Raw genomic sequence first — 14,405 nt, 5'->3', positions numbered from 1 at the left:
GCTTTTTGTGCCACCTTCCGCGGCGGTTTCCGGCTAGCTCGCGATCGGCCTCCTCCAGCTGCCATGACCCGCTTTAAGTGTTTTTCGCATTTATTTTCCTGTTTTGTTGTTTTTCTGTTTTGTATTTCCTTTGAGTTCTCGTGTATTTGGTTTTATTTGCTGTAATTTATTTTCCTGCATTAGTTTTATTGTTCCCTTTATTTTCCTGTATGGTTTTATTTATGCTTGTAATAAGCTTTCTCCTCCTGCTTTGTTGCGCCCGGTTGCTGCTCGATATTACTGGTCCAAACCTTTGGGTTGTGGATGTGAAATTTATCCTGGCTTTCGAGTCGAGGAGGATAAGTATCGGCTTGTGGGTTTTGCTCTCAAGGCCGAGGAATAAGTATCGGCTTGGGGGTTTTGCTCTCAAGACCGAGGAATAAGCGCTACCTATGCATTAGATGGTGTCTGTTTGATGCAGATCTGAGTTTTCAACCTGATATTTAGTCATAGGTTAGCGGATGCTGTGTTTTGGTTGATTTGGTCTGTTGTTGATAACTGTATCTTTAGCTTCGGTTATGATTTATTTCAGAGCTTTTTGCTCTGTTTGTAAGAGCTTTAGGCTCGCAACTTTTATCAATGAATGAGTATGATATGTTTCAAAAAAAAAAAAAAAAAGTTCCAACATTATTTCCAAAATTTACCCGTATCTGGAGCAACTTGTTGCGTGGCAATTGGACTCTTTTATCTACGAATTCGAAGCTAGATAGTTTCTTCACGCAATTTTTGTTTGGTCCCTTCCATAAATATTATTGCAGTTATAAATGATGTGTGCATGAGATTGCTAAATGGGATAAGGATCCTTTTCGGGTTTTCGAGAGGTGTTATTACCGTCTGACTTGGCTGTTTGCATTGTAGCGTCTCTTATTGCGATCCAAACACAGGTTCAGCTGGATCACATGGAGAGCCAGTTGTAATCTTCTGACAGATTATAAGCTTTGATTATGGCTTAATGCTCATTTATTACAGTGACTAGGCGGGTCTTGACTCACCATGGGTCAGCAGGCCCACACTGGGTCACGGCTGCGACCCAGCGTGGGTTATGGCCTGACCCACGGGTCACAAGGTTGGACTCAATTTTTTTTTTTTTTTTTTTAAACGAAAATGAGGAGTATTTTGGTCTTTTAGAGTTAGGGTTTAGAAATTAACGGTTAAATATGACGGAGGGGATCAATTGATTCAAATTAAAAGTTCATGAGATTAAATTGAGAGTTTTTAAAATTGAGTGAGTTTTCTCAAAACCTGTGTTACTTTAAGTTACTTTATCTCATAGAATCCTCATTTATGACTTTTATGATAACAGGCTGTCACGGGGATTGTACTTCTTGAAAAAAACAACAAGCTTTACACAGGTAGCAGTGACAGAATAGTTCGGATTTGGGATTGTCATACAGGATAGTGTGCTCGAGTCATTGAACTTGGTGTGGATATAGGATCAATGATTAGTGAAGCTGTTTAGGTGTTCATTGGCATGACAAATGTTGTTAAGGTAAGCTCTACCCTCAATATGTTTTACTTTGTTATTGTTTAAATTTTCTTATAGTTGTTAATATTTTGTATGATTGCTGGATATGTATGCTCAATCTAGCATTTTTGATGATGTTGCAGGCATTGAACTACTTTTTAGTTGTTCTGGATGCTTCAAGCATAAAAGTCGGATTTACTTCTAACTGAGTGTTCTTGGGGCTGACCTTGTGTCTTATTTATTTATTTATTAATTGTTTGTTATTTGATTACTTTTATCTTCTTTGCAACATAGATAGTGTAAGCAATTATGTCATTCCATTATTTTTCAGGCTTGAAGCAATTGAGACTATCATGATTGTGTTCCTTCACTTGATTAATTGAGTTTCACTATGTAAATATTTGCACAATATTTTGGTAAAGCTATTTGACTTAATGTTGATATATGTAGTTGCTTGACTGTTTCTTTTATCACTCTTCATATTATCTCTATTTCGTATTAATAGGTTTGGGATCATAAAACTTTAGAGTGTGTTATGACACTGGATGATCATGCTGATACTGTGACGGCTCTTATTTGCTGGGAGGATTATTTGTTATCTGGTTCTTTGGACCGCACAGTAAAAGCTTGGGCTATGAATGAAGGGGGTAATTTGGAAGCAATCTATACACACCGTGAAAAACACGTAAGTTATTCAAGCACCACAATCCTTAAATTGTATATTTACGCTCGTTTGTTGCCTGGCCCATTTTTTCTTTTGCTCATGGTTTTTGATAGTAGTTGAAGTATGGTATATAGACCTATGCTAACGGGACCCAATTTCATAATTTGTGTGTAATAGGGTGTTGTTGCTTTCTGCGGGATGAGGCATGGGAATGGCAAACCAACCTTATATTGCTCTTGTAATAACAATTCTGTCCAGTTGTATGAAATGCCATCGTGAGTACACTAAACCCTCTTTCATTCATGACTCAAATTCTCTTTCTTTTCCTTTTCCAGTTGGCAGTGAATTGTTATTGTTGTTGTTGTAGATTCGATGATGGGGGCAGATTATTTGCCAAACAAGAAGTTAAAAGTTATTCTACATGGTCCAAAGGGACTCGGACTACTTTTTACTGGGGATCAAACTGGATTGGTAACGGCTTGGAGGTTGTTACCAAAATCCAAGTAGTAGCAGCAGATTTGCTTTGTCTTTTTGTTTGAACAGTCGTTACTCATACTCATTAGTTGATTAAATGTACAAAAATTTGTAATAACCCTTTTATGATGTATTATATAATAGAAAAAGAATGATTCACATTAGGAATATAATTACATGATTTAGCCCGCCCTTGTATGATTCACTACAAAAATGGTGATAATTTTTTACTATGAGTTTTTGACGTGCGGTTTTTGACGTTTTTCAACGGTTAAAACGGGAGGTGTCAAAAATTTCAGATTTTTGACGTGTCAACAGTATCACGTCAAAAACAATTTTTGACGTGGCAAAACTGCCATGTCAAAAATTGTTGTATGGATTTTTTGACGTGTCACGCCGTTTGACACGTCAATATATATATATATATATATATATATATATATATATATATATAAGAAATGATTACAATATTCTAATTCCAATATTCCTCCTTACAATATTCAAATACAATAATTCTAATTCCAATATTCCAATATTTCTAATATCCAAATCCGATTCCAATATCCAATACATAATCCACATACATAATCCAATCCATTAATCCACATAATCCAATACAATCCATTAATCCACATAATTCAATACAATCCAATCCACATAATCTAATATCCAATACACAATCCAAAACCCAATACAATATCCAATATCTAATACATAATCCAATATCCAATATCCAATACATAATCCAATATCCAATACATATTCCAATATTCAATACATAATCCAATATCTAATACATAATCCAATATCCACTACATAATCCAATATCTAATACATAATCCAATATTCAATCCAATACAATATCCAATCCAATCCTATCAAATCCAATCCAATATCCAAGTTTATATATCCAATATCCAATATCCAATAATATATATCCAATACATATCCAATATCTAATACATATCAAATTTTCAATACATTCAATACGTATGAAATTCCAACACAACTTCATTAAACAAAATTCCAACACAACTTCATAACAAAACATATATATACATCGAAAACACGTTCTAACACAAGGCAAAACAAATATACAATAAAACACTTATGGACTATCTACAATAAATAAGTTCCAATTAGTCTCAACAAACATATAGTTTGATCTAACTATATACAAAACAATAAACAATAGTATGTATATAGAACTTAACAAACAGTGATGATAAACGACGTGTGGTGCCTAACTCAACACAGTCATCCCCTAACTCTTAATCTGCATTACCTGCAAATGAGTTGTGAACCAATGATAATCAATACAAAAATTCAAAATTAGTCTATACAGTGATGCAAATATACGTTAGTTCTAGAATGGACTGCTGTAACTAGGGGTTTCTAACAGTTGTTTCTAATAGTTAACAATTGTTACAAAAACAACATAAAATATATCATTACCTCTGTGGGGCGCAGCTCCAGACGTCGACCCGAACATGGCCTCGATCTGGCGGAAACGGGCCTCAGTCATAGCATCTTTCTCTGCTATCTGGGCTTTTTGTTCTTCAATATGCCTCGCCATCTCATCCATTGCTCGTCTTTGTTCGGCCCGCTCTTCTTCCATCACACATCTTTGTTGTGCCCGCTCATCTTCAAGTTCTCTAATTCTATTCGTCATATGTGAGAACGAGGAGCTCCAAGAATTTTGAGACCGTGTCTGGGACGGTGTATAGTACGAATGTATGCTGCCCCGCACCGGCAGCACATTAGGACCCACCTGGCGGACCCTCCCAGCATACTCAGGCTTATTTCCGTGTGCATGAGCATACGCGTCATCAGGTGTCCACTGTACCGTCCCTTCTGTCACGGTCTTAGTATTTGCTGGGTCAGTGGGCATCAATTCCCTCATCCTCTCCTGTACATTAAAAAACAAGTTAGTATCTCGTATAAGGAACGTTAATAAAAAATAATTTATCAAAATATATATGCTTGAGTATTTATGCATCTCTCCCTAACCACTTCATTTAGATACCCACCACCCTTCTTCGTGTGAGTCGTGATGTAACTTTGCGCTCGAGTCGGAGCAGTGCCCAAGGATGATGTCTGCATAGAAAAAAAATCAATACAACAAAAAAAAAAAAAATTAGGAAAAACATAGACCTAAACAACCGATTATATATATATATATATATATATATATATATATGCAATAAAGATATATAAATACCTCTTGATATGTCGCCCTAGCGAAGCTCATCGACCCGGTGCAGTGAGGTGTGTTATTTTTTGCCCGCAATGCCTTCATCTTGGCAGCAAACTCCTACATGTATATCACTCTTAAAATGTCAGGCCTAACACAATTACAATTAATGAAACTAAACAATTACAATTAATTCCACTACACTCCGGACCTACCTGATTCTTCGGGTCACACCATTTCGCCAACAAGACATTCAAGTCCTCGGCGTTGTATTCCCTAACGACAGCCTCACCCATTCTCGCCTTCACTGCGTCTGGAGTATCGTCCGGCAAGATTTTTAATGACCGTTTTACATAGTGTCTCCAACTCTTCAGCTTCACGCCCATGTCTCTGAACGCGTCCCTTTTAATCGCCTCGAGATCGTACTCAGGCGGCATGTAGAACTCAGTTTGCATAAGTTGAAAAAATTATGCGTATAATTTCATACATTAACAACGTTTAAAATATAGAAATACACGTGTGAAAATAGGAGAAAAAATTTAACCATACCATCAAGGCATCCCATACATCTTCCTTCGCGCAGGGAGGTACATCCGCCCATTCATCCCGTAACCTAACATAATTCCCGGCCCTTATAACGTTGCCGGTCGACCTTCTGAATTTCATCCCGCTAAATCCTACGGGCTGCCACGCCTTATTGTACTCGCAGACGACTTTTTGCCTGGGGGGGACCTCCCACATCTTGTTTGATGGTGGGATGTCCACCACCTGAAATTGGGTGCTCCCGTCTTGCCCGATGCCTAACACATTAATAATTGCAAATGTTAATTATTTGAAATTTAATAATAACTACATAAATTTTATACGTATTCAATATGGGTATTTGAAGCATATATACTTACTTATTGTCCGGAGCTGGCGAATGCCCAACACTTCTAGAGGATCATTGTGCTTCGAGTCACTTGAGCCATTATCCACGTATTCCCCATAGTATTGTGTCTCGTTGTCATCTGGCTGCGATGGCTCACTGTATGGGATACTCAAGTTCAACTCAGGGGGGAACAACCTCTCTACCTCACCATGTGCACATAGCCCCATCTTGCTCATGGTAGGTATCGGAGTACCAAGATCATATGAGGCCTCCGTGTGATATAAAACTTGCTGAGCCCCTTCTCCATGCTCAGGAAGTAAGGGTTTATACCCCTGGTCGTCTATCTGTAGGGACCCCTGTCGTCTACTCTTCCCCCTCGTACTCATGTCAACTTGCAAAACACATAACATACCCAATTAATTATGTATATAATAGATAAAATATGCACAACAATAACCAATCAATGTAGAAATAAATAACATTAAACACGTCAAATAATGTGAACTATATATATTATTAAAGTTTTAAATTTTTTTTAACCACATATGAATCTAAGTCTTCTCGGATGTAGTCAATGTCATCCTACGGATCCACTTCATTATTGCTGGTCAATAGGAGCGGCTCACACTCGTAGTAGTTGACACTTTCATCATCAGGACCTTCACCTTGTCCAACGTCGTATACGTTTCTAGGTTTAGTCCTTACAACACATGCCCAATCAGGTTCCCTTTCATCTTGGGGACCTATATTTATAAGACCTAAATTAATTTTTTTATATATGGGGACCCTAAATCAATTAAATATAGCTAGCTAGGTTAAATGTTGGTTTTCTTTTTTCCGTTTATTTTAACATTTATCCATTTGTATGAGAAGTGTAGATAAAATAAATCCAGCAACCTATGTTAGTTATTTTTTACTTTCTTTTTTCGATCTTAGCATTTACATAATTATTCTAAATTTACAAAATCTAATCATAAATTAACGACCAAAATAGATATACATTTCTTATTTGTGTATTTTTTATTTTTATTTTTTTTGTTACGATAATGTGCAAAAGCAAAACCTACACAAAATATGGGTCTAAATGTAAATGCAAAATCCTGTACAAAAAAACTAATTTCAAACTATGAGGGTACGTAATTTTGCATGCAAATACATTAAACAATATTTTCACCATACACAAAACATATATGTCAAACAAGTAATACATAACATATATCTTAAGCAAATATATTAATTAGCTAACATGTAAAAAGAATTTGCTAATATAACTACATCAACAATATATAATAATAATATACATATTTATATAAATTTTATATATATATATTAAATCAGGTATATATATACCTGATTTTTAGAGTCGATTGGAGAACGTGTGGTCGCCGGAGGGAGCAGCGGCGGTGACGGGCGCCGGTGAGAGAGAGAACCACTGAGGGAGAGAGAGAGAGCCACCGAGAGAGAGAGAGAGTGACAACGTGAAAAAGAGGCCTAGAGAACGGCCAGGCTGTGAGAGAGGACGCGGGTGAGAGAAATGTTGCAGAGGGCTGATCGAGAAAAAAAAATGGCGGATGATTTGGGTCTGCAGTTTGAGTTGCGTGGGGGAGAGAATGAAAGAGAGGGAAGAAGGAAGAAGGAAGAAGGAAGAAGAAAGAAAGAAAAAAAAAAGGAAAAGCAAGTCGTAAGGGAAGGCAACTGTACGCGCCATCCCGAGGAGACTTTTTGACGTGCCATGTGGCACATCAAAACTTCTTGATGTGTCTACATGTGACACGTCAAGAGCATTTTTTTATTTTTTAATAATTATCACCAATTTTAATTTATATCATTTATTTACTTAATTTATATCATTTAGTATATCATTTTTTTTCTCTTATATAACACATTATCCATACAATATTCTTAAAACTAATTAGAGAATAAACAAATTAATATTCTAGATGTACAAATAATAAAATTCATTTGTTTAATTAATTAATTAATATTACTAGCTAGAATGATTTATGCATGATAATTTCATATCATATATGAATGAAATGTTTGATTCATATGCATGTAATAATATTAATTGTACAATAGTATATGATTATGATACTAGCTAATTGGCATGCATGTGATATATACGTATATACCAATTAATTTATACTAATATGATAAAATTAATTTTTCATACCAATTCAAATCTTAATTTTTTACAACCTAATTAATTTTAATTATAGTTAATTAAAATTTTTGACGTGTCTAATAATGACATGTGACATGTCAAAAAATACCATTAACTAAAATTTTTAAAGTTTTAAATTTTAATATATATAATTTATTTATTTTATTATATGATCATTTTTTCATCTTATATATATAACACATGCATTATCCATACAATATACTTAAAAAACTAATTAGAGAATAAATAATTTAATATTCTAGATATTAATATTACTAGACTGATCATTTATGCATGATAATTAATATCATATTCAAATTAATATTCATGAAATGGTTGATTATATTAATTAATTGGTATACAATAGTATGATTATGCATGCATATGATAATTAATATCATATATATGCAAGATAATTTCCTGGCATACATTAATATATAGTATGATTATGTTTAGTGTAATTGGTATGTGATATGTGATATATATATATATATATATATATATATATATATGATATATGTATATATATATGCCAATTAATTAATTGGCATGCATGTGATATATATGTATACATATATACCAATTAATTTATACTAATATGATAAATTAAATCACTACATTATTTTTCATGCCCATTAAAATTAAATTACTACATTTTTTTTTAATACATATATACCTAATTATAATTAATTGTAAATTTTCAAAAAAATTTGACGTGTTAACCTAACACGTCAAAAATTTTTGACGTATTAACCTAACACGTTAAAAAATTTTGACGTGTTAGGTTAGCACGTCAAAAACTTTTTGACGTGTGAAAATCTAACACGTCAAAAATGTTATTTTTGACGTGTTTACTTTAACATGTCAAAATTTATTAACGTAGCAAATATAAATTACTGTTTGCCACGTTAATAAACTGCATGTTTTTGTACTGATCAGTTCATCATACATTTATCCATTGTACTCTTTCTCTCTCTTTCTTCTTCGTTCTTTATAATTTTCTTTGATGGCAATAGTACAATAGAATAAGAGTCTATGAAAATCCTGTGTCAATTAATTGCTTCAAAACAAAGCCACGTGACCACCACGAATATAAAGGTCCCGAGTTGTTTTCTATATTATTGCTCAGTCTTTATAAAGAATTCAAACCTCAACATTTGAACATTTTTCATTTTTAATATAAAGAAATGATGGGCCTAGTTGAAGCTCACAAAATGCTTTCAAGCCCAACCATTCCAATAAATCATGGTTGAGGTTTGGCCCTTTAGGCCCTTTAGCCGAGAATTCTCTAGTTGAGAAATAACTAAACTTCCTAATCTTTTGGGCCCATGTTTGAATAAACAAATGTGAGATTATTTCCTCTCCTCTTATCCTTCCTTCGTATTGCTCAGTAAAAAAAAATAAAAAATAAAAAAATCTTAGATTGTTGCTCATGCATAGATACACAGGAACATTCCCCAAGCAGCTCGCGTTGTACAACTACCAGATGCTTAACACACCAAATTACACGTGTAATCCCACTTACGCAGCCTGACATCTGAACCGTTAGATCTTTCCTGATGCCTTTCACCTTTTACCCACTGACACTGTTCCTTAGTGCTATCCACGCGTCACTCATGCACTTTCTAATTATTGAGCTTTCGAATCTCAACCGTCCCTTGTTTTAATCCATTTCTCGCTTATTTATTCCAATTAGCTGTGCATGTGTGATGTGTCAGGGCTTTGAAGGGTCTGCTAAACAAAATCACTACACTAACAAATAACCCAAAAGTATTAATCTCCCAAAAACTGGTATTAGAGCCCAAATTCAACCAACAAGTCTCGGTCCAAGAGAATACGAGAGAAACGAGTTCTCTCTACTCCTTAGTACAAGGTTCAAATGGACCCAATCTGTGAGGGGGAGATTGTTAGGGTTATCCCACATCGATTGTAGAAAGAGCTAGTGGTTAGTTTATAAGTATGAGGGAAAGCCTTACCTCTTGATCTAGCTTTTGGAGTTGAAAGAAGCTCAAAACAACCAAACACTAGTATTAGAGCTCATGTTCAGCCAACAAGTCTCGGTCCAATAGTCTGCAGGAGAAACGGGTTATCTTTGTTTCGACCCAAGGCCCAATATATGAGGAGAAGATTGTTTGGGTTCTCCTACAACGGTTGTGAAAGGGGCTGGTGGTCAACTTATAAGTGTTCACCTCTAGAACTAGCTTTTGGGGTTGAGAAAGAGGCCTTAGACCACCCAACACCCCCGATCCCTTTTTTTGTCCTTTTATAATTGTTTTCGAGAATGTGCAGTCGCATGTCTTCAATCCCAATGCCTAAGAGGCCGACATAATAAAAGGTCGGTGTGTTTGGATTGGGGAGCAACGGGAACCATGCGGTTCCCGCGGGTAGCAATGCACTTGGAAGGCTGAAATTCAACCAACCCGGTGACCCAAAAACCATACCCTACGACAAGCAATAACTGAAGATGTCAGTCAATCCATGTAGCCGAAGCTGAGTTGGCAATGACAATGGCCCACCTCCAAGGCCTAGAAGGCCATTGGCTCCAATCACCAAGCAATGATTTGAGGGCCCGCACCCAAAAAACACATTTGGAACCCCAATGCCTCCAAACATGAGTTTTTCGAGCACAAGCACGCCTTTCGTGAAGGATCCATCCATGTAGTCCACCTCGTATTGACACTAACTGTTCTTGCAACTGAGGTGATTATAGGCTGCAGAGTCACAAGGCACCACTGATAAGGAACTAGAAGTGAGTGGGTCAAATACAAGGCTTGGCGATTGAAAACAATTACAAGGTTTACATTGAAACCATGTAAGGTCACTCTACCCACGTCTATAACCATATATTGGCTGACCGGAGGAGTACCCACCTCTATTTGAATAAAATATACTCCAAATCCAAAAGGTCGGGGGGAAATCATCGCAGACATGAAAGTCAATTGGGTGGCAGTTGTGTTTGCTGATGAGTATAAGGAGGGTCTGGGAGTGAAAAGGGAGGAGGTGTAATACCCCAATAAAAAAACAACCGCTTTTAACAAAGGATTAAAGACTCAATACGGTTAAGGATTTCATAAAACATAGTTTTATAACAAAAGACCCAAGCCCTCACTTATAATCAAGTCTTGAAGCAAAACCTAAATTTTCACCCTTTCTGACCGTATGTACAGCTATGGGACCACCCGTACGTATGTACTTGACCTTTAGTGAGGACATACGCCCAGGGGACCACCCATACATATGCCCCTATCTTCAGTGAGGACGTACGCACAGGGGACTACCTCGTATGTCTGTTGACTAGTCTTTGACCCAGTCGGCAATACTCTGAACGTATGATTGAACTCTTTTATCCACTGTGTAATAGTACCCGTACATACACTAACACCCAGAAAATCATTTTAACCCATTATCCACTTTTCCAGACAACACCACGCCTCCATCCCCTATATAAGGTCCCCATTCGACCTTCAGCCACCCCTACAGTCAAGAAACCCTAAAACCTAGTGTAAGGAGTGATTTTGTGAAGAAGGAGGAGATTGGAGGAGTAGGCCATCTTCTAAGGTAACCCCTTGTCAATTTCTATAACTTTCATGTTGTTCTTATTGCCTTTTAATGTTATAAGTTTTAAAGATACTATGACAGGCTCTTGTTCCCATTTTCTCACAAAACCAAGAAACGTTTTCAAAAGACTTTGAAGCGCCTCTTTGATTCTTTGAGTTGCATGATATGTACTTTGCATATGTTTACTTGATAGCCTTGATGGAGGTATATCAGCCTATAGATTTGATAGAAGCCTTAAACCACAGTTTGCAGCTGTCAGCCGAAATACCTAACTCACTAGCTGAACGTACACTATCGAGGCCACACATACGACTAGGGAGCAAGGCATCTACCCTTTAGTTCCACCTGTGTAATATTAGGTCCAACAATCCCTTTTGTTAGGTAGGACCTAGCACCAAACTCGTAGAAGTCCTTTAGTACTGCGCATAACAATGTGTTGTATTTCGTTATAGCAGGTTTTTTTATGAGTGTCAAATATTGCATATTTGAGGCCTTTAATTTACATTTGTTACTCATTTAGCCATATTATAATTTAATGTTTTGTGTTAGTTCTGTGTTTTTCGAGTTTTCAAGGTTGCTAAGGGAAAATCGTGGATTTAATATAAGAAATACCAGTTTTTGGGGCGAAAGCCACCACGGAAGCAAGGCCCGTCCGGACGGCCTATTTGCCCGTCCAGATGGACCTGCGCTTGAGCGTACATAAGTGCCGCACGAGCACACTCGAGCGAAGCACCAAAAACTGGTTCCTGTCCAGACGGGCAACATGCCCGTTCGGATGGACACGTCAGATGCGATTTCCAGCAGCGTCAAAACCCTAAATTAGGGTTACAGATAGCATACTTTTCTAGGGAAACACACCAAGGGGGCACCGTTCAGTGTTTTTCTTTGTAATTTTGGCATTTTGTAGCTTTGAATATGATTCCCTTTGTAAGTTTATCAATTTCAATGAATTCAATTAGTTTTGTTTTGATTTTTGTAGTCATGAGAGACTAAAACCTTCAACTAAGGTTGAAGATGAAGCTACACCATTGATTAGTTTTCACACTTTCATGTAATGTTCGTATAATTCCGTTGTTTAATTTAGTTGATGTTCTATTTCAATTCAGTTATTGGATTAAATTCTTTTAATTGATTGTTTGATTATTATTTATGCAAACATTGGATATTCGGTGTGTTTCATCTGACGGATACATCGAATCATTCAATTTAAATTGGATACCCATTATGATTCGTAAATTAAACGGATACATTGGATAATTTGGTTTAAGTTGGGTATTCGTTGTGATTTGTATAATGGATGGATTCGTCGAATGTTTCGATAGGATATTTTTATAAAAAAATAGAACATGCATAGATTTTTATCGGTCTTCCGATTTTGTATGAACAAAACATAAGACTGTGCTGCTTTAATTTGGTGAGTGTGAATTCTGAAACCTTAGTAATTTTTGTCATTTGATTAAAGTCAATTTCATTTAGTTTATATTTTTGCAAGAAAAATCACAATTTAGGGAACTAGGTTAAAGTATAATTAATTTAAATAGAAATTTGTTTTCATGACACAATTCCCTGTGGATTCGACATCGCACTTGCAAAGGCTATATTACAAATGACTCGTGCACTTGCGAGTATCATTTAAAACTCACAACATTTTATGTTGTTGGAGGACTCGAGCAGGCGAACGAGGTAAGTAAATACTCACGAACACTTTTCTTAAAAACATGGGATATGTCAGCTGACTGACCACGTATATGATATGAGTATGTCTACTTTTTGTAATAATTTGGTAACTGTTTAATAACTCGTTGATAAGATGCATTATATGACATGGTACACCGGTACGTACGATATAATGGCCATGGGCTTACTAAATAAACTTGATTTTGTGGTCAAATGTGTGTGATGTTATATGGGCCTTTTATCCAATGGTTGTTTCATGATTGGCACAGCCTTAATGGGCGATCACTACAGGATGTACATCATTAGTAGCTTGGGCCACCTGAGGTTGAACTACGTCGGTTAGACTCCGTCGGTTGCTACAATGGTCGGGGCACTGGCATTGTATTACAGGTCCCTCGGGACAATGCTAACCCTGTTGAGAAGGGGTTATATCTTGGGTAGACCATACATGATAGTTATGACTTATAAAGCATCAGCTTTTCTGCATTAAAATACTTAGGCGATTGCCGCCGGGAGTACACCACCCTTTATCGAACCAAACGATATTTTTAAGGTGTATTAACAGAGACAACACCTCTTTTCAATGTTTATCAAAACTGCACATTTATTCCTGGTCAATAATAATGAGCTCAGGTCATACCCAATTGTGAGTTTTACTTACTAAGTCGTTAAACTTACGTTGTTATTACTCTTATAGGGAGCTTGTTCATAGAACCCAAGAGTGATATGGTTGCCACTATAGACCTTATTTTAAAATTTTCACACTATTATCAGGTGTGCTTTATATTATTGTTAGTTGCTCCATGTCTTTAATTAAGGAGTATACTTGTCCCTGTAATGATTTATAGATTTCTCAAATTTATTTCACATTCATATACAATAACTCCGATAATGTTAGCGAAGTGGTTCCCCATTTAGCCACTAGTTGGTTAAATTGGGGTAATTGCCAGTAACTCAGCCAGGTTGGCCAAAGTCAGTTTTGGGGTGTTACAAGAGGAGGCCATGGTAGTTAAGGGAACCAATATTATCACCACCAGCATTGTTACCGAGCAGTAGTACTGATTTCAAAACAATTCCATGATGATTGCAAAGAATAGAAACAACGTCTTCTTCAGTGGGATTAATATGGTTGAATAATTAAATATCAAATCAAAAGCTTTATATGATCGAGACGCATGTTTTGAGAGAGACATACATAGAGGTTTGAGAGGAAAAAGCAAATGCATGTTAGAAGACAAAATTTAATCTGATCAAGCATATCAAGACAAGGCAACAATCCCATGATTTCCTCCATGTTTC

The 14,405-nt window shown here is 36.2% G+C and overlaps 1 pseudogene; it reads right to left on the bottom strand.

Annotated features, from left to right (window-relative positions):
• Nucleotides 1–10,046: 10,046 nt before the first annotated feature.
• LOC148589775 (protein ASPARTIC PROTEASE IN GUARD CELL 2-like) lies at nt 10,047–14,400 on the bottom strand (annotated as a pseudogene).
• Nucleotides 14,401–14,405: the final 5 nt, after the last annotated feature.

Source organism: Corylus avellana, chromosome 1 (assembly GCF_965113065.1).
Source record: "Corylus avellana chromosome 1, dhCorAvel1.hap1.2, whole genome shotgun sequence".
Classification (NCBI taxonomy): domain Eukaryota; kingdom Viridiplantae; phylum Streptophyta; class Magnoliopsida; order Fagales; family Betulaceae; genus Corylus; species Corylus avellana.
This window is presented reverse-complemented; position numbering and strand designations above follow the sequence as displayed.